The sequence below is a fragment of the Diaphorina citri genome, unplaced genomic scaffold (assembly GCF_000475195.1).
Source record: "Diaphorina citri unplaced genomic scaffold, Diaci psyllid genome assembly version 1.1 scaffold817, whole genome shotgun sequence".
Taxonomy (NCBI): Eukaryota; Metazoa; Arthropoda; class Insecta; order Hemiptera; family Psyllidae; genus Diaphorina; species Diaphorina citri.
Genome location: NW_007378249.1, coordinates 419 through 3,916, shown reverse-complemented (window position 1 = coordinate 3,916; position 3,498 = coordinate 419). Strand labels below are relative to the sequence as shown.

Sequence of the window (3,498 nt, the reverse complement as noted above, 5' to 3'; positions counted from 1 at the left end):
TGTTTTTATTGTTCGTGCCGTTCTACAAAATCATCGCACAATAATTATTGCACTCTCTCCCTCTTTTGGTCATTCGGGCCGGATTAACCATTCTCGTCCAATTTCCCAAAGCTCAACGCCTCATTCTTAATGCCCGCGGCCGTCTTGACCCGTACCAGCACCAACGGGTTACGGTCGTGAGTATGCACAAGCTCGAAATGGTTTGGTTATTGAACTAAAAAATTATAAATCATTTTAGACCTGTCTCGAAGTTTGAACAGATAGAGCGAGATATTGCCAGAAGATAGAGAGATGGCAAGAAGAAATAGTTAGACAAGAGGATTTGAAACTTAATACTGGGATTAACTGAAGTCCGACTTTGTGAGTCTGCTGATGGCGAACATATGTCTTCTGCAAACCTGTTGGGATTACTATTAGGTCTAATGTGATCATCATTAGGTGCACTAACTCATGTTACTAATGGAGAGTAGTGATGGGCCGAGTGAATGATTTTATTCGAGTGGACTCGAGTTTGACTTCACTCGAGTGCACTCGATTATTATTTTGTTCCACTCGAGTGGAAAAACTATTCATTGGGTTCTCTGACCCGAGTTCACTCGCGCACTCGCCACATATTATTGCAACATACAGTTTCTATTCGAGTACAAATCTATTCGTCAGAAAAACTATTCGTTTGAACGAGTTGAATGATTCACTACCCCCCTCTCCCCTCTTGCCTCTTACTAGATGATGATGCAAGAAAGAGAACTGAAGAGGGGGAAGGGGTATAGTGGTATACCCGTATGCCGAGAGTTTCCGAACGAAAACCCGAATATCAGCGACTCGCTCGCCTACTCGACTGTCGAGTCGAGTGAGAAATCGGCACGGTGTATTTTCCAGGAATAAATATTCAACTCGATTAATTTCCACTCGAGTTACAACTCGAGTTGGAATATAATCGAGTAGAAAATAATCGAGTTGAAAAATCTCACTCGAGTCCCATCACTACTGTCTCTTAACAGAAGAATTTAAAGCTTTGTCATCCAAACAAAATTTAAATATCATAATGTTGACCCGGTTGTTGCAGTCCACCGATTGTTTTACCCCGGGCCACATATGTCCCACTGAAAACAGTTTGATCAGTCCTTCTCCTCTGATTTTATTCCACAGATATACATATATATCAGTAGATAGCTAGGTAGTCAATGTGTTCATCTCAACGTTCAGGAAATATGAGTTATGGGACATGGGGACAGTTAGGATAAGCTGCCGGTCCCGCGAGTCAAGATCTGGTGAGGTGGCATTTATGGCTGTTTTATTACCATTGAGAACCGGAAGGTAAGTAGGTATTTATTAGGATGAGGGTTCGGTGTGGTTAATGGTTAGCGCTGTGGTTAACTGCTGGGAGGTCTCGGGGATTTGGACAAACCTACCTGTTTTAATTTTTTCTATAGATTTACACGGGGATTTGGGCACATGTTGATCACTTTTTTTTCTTTTTTTTTTAATTTTTTCCAAAGATTTACCTACTTACATTGATTTTTATTCAATTGCCAATTTAATAACAGATAAAAGAGGAAATTGTCGACGCAAATGAAATTGGATCAAAGGCAAAGTGAAAGAAGAAATCGCCCAAAACCAAAGATCACTTGAAGACTAAGAATAATTGAATAATAAAAAACAGGTTTGATATAATTATGTACATAGAGGTGTGTAAAAAGTAACAAAGAACCTTGTTTGTTGTGGATAAAGTTTGCCCCGGGAGGGAAATGGAAAATTTTCCCACCAAAAAAAAAAAAAAATAAAATCTACTACATCTTTATCCTTAGATACATATTTTATATGGAGACTAGTCGATGTCGATTGACTTCGGTCGACTCTAGTCTAGACGCACCTTACTAGCAGATTCCAGGCAGGACATAGATCTTACACACTAGAATCACTAGGTGACAACATAAGATTAGGCGGACCAGCTCTCTGACATGAGAGATAAAGAGGAAATCACTTTACAACTCACTTAATAACCTTTATAAACACTTGTAAACCAATCTGGCAGTATAAACAAGATACAAGGGCCGTTTGATAAGTCTGGAGACTTGGTTACTTATCTACTAGTTTTGGTATAAAGCCCAACTTTATAATGTCCTCACACTATCAATACTCTTGTCAATACTGTAAAAATATTGATTATCTTTGATTGACAGCTGTCGATTGATGACTGCTACTTTGTATCGTCAGCGAAGAGTCACTTTACTAGTGGTTCAGTGAACTGTAGATTGTAGAACTCACTCAAAAAAGATCCCTTTACGGGGCCTCCATAAACCCCATCGGGTCCAAAATTTATTGAGCACCTTTTGGTGTTGAACATTTTTGTCAAATTTCATCAAAATCAGACAAATCGTTCCGGAGTTATGGTGATACAAACATACCAAATTCAAAATTGTCTATTTAATTTTTTTTACTCGGATCAATAATTTATTTTACTTTTTTAATAGTGAGCTCAATAATTTATTATTTATATAATTATTTTTAAGAAGTAGGTATTATGTAGGTTTTTATTAATTTTCTGGCCAATAAATTGTGAAGTTGCCTATTTATCTTATTTTTCAGTGCCGGGGTTTGATCGGTTGATCAGGGTTCCCTTAATTGTCTGCGTAAATCTTGAATCCAACGCAGTGCGTTTCTGATAGGCACTTTATAATCTTACATTTTGCAAAATTTTGACAATACACCAACTAAATCTTATCTTATACTAGCTGAATTCCGTCGCTTCGCTCCGGAATCCCGCTAGTTCATCCCGAGGCATGGCCAAACTTGTGGAAAAGGCATGGCCGAACTTGTATTTATCAAACTAAAAACATAAACGAAACTCAAATATTAGGCGAGCGAGGAAAAGTTTTCTCTCCCGCAGTCTCTGCACTCTGTGTATTTCTTATGGAGATTTTAGCGATCAAAAATTGATCATATCTCAAGATCGGTTTAGATTTTCGCAAAATCCTTTCTTATTGCACACCCAGACCATAAAAGGAATATTCCTACCAAATTTAAGCTTTCTAGGTGTTGTGGTTCTCGAGATAGAACGATCAGTGTGTGAACTATGAAATGTGAATGAGTGAATGGATCTCGTTCTTATAATAGTCCTATTTGGACAGGATACACAAAATATATTCTAGTCTACATTTTGGAGAGGGCCTTACTTGGTTTCACACCGATCCCCCGTGGTGATATGATTGCACAAGCACACATTATTGGAAGCACATGTCCCGCCATTCTGACATGGGGGAGTACAGGTGAGTGTTGGACACTGCACTGAACTGGCGTTCGCTGAACTGCAGGATTCATTATTGCAGCTCTCTGAAGTACAGTTCACTGGAACAGAGGAAAATATTTAATTCCCGCCACCCATCAGACCGTCCGACAGACCACGGTCTGTCAGACCGCCGCGCGCCGGAATGTGTGTGGCAGAAAAAGCTTCAGGCCCAGATCTCTCAGACGGTCTGACAGACCTAGGTCTCCAGA

The 3,498-nt window shown here is 39.5% G+C and overlaps 1 long non-coding RNA gene across 1 annotated transcript; it reads left to right on the top strand.

The window, feature by feature from the left end:
- Window positions 1-1,152: 1,152 nt before the first annotated feature.
- Window positions 1,153-2,729, top strand: LOC113468683. The gene is made up of 2 exons (XR_003392346.1): window positions 1,153-1,317; window positions 1,548-2,729. It is a non-coding gene; the product is annotated as an uncharacterized LOC113468683 (long non-coding RNA).
- Window positions 2,730-3,498: the final 769 nt, after the last annotated feature.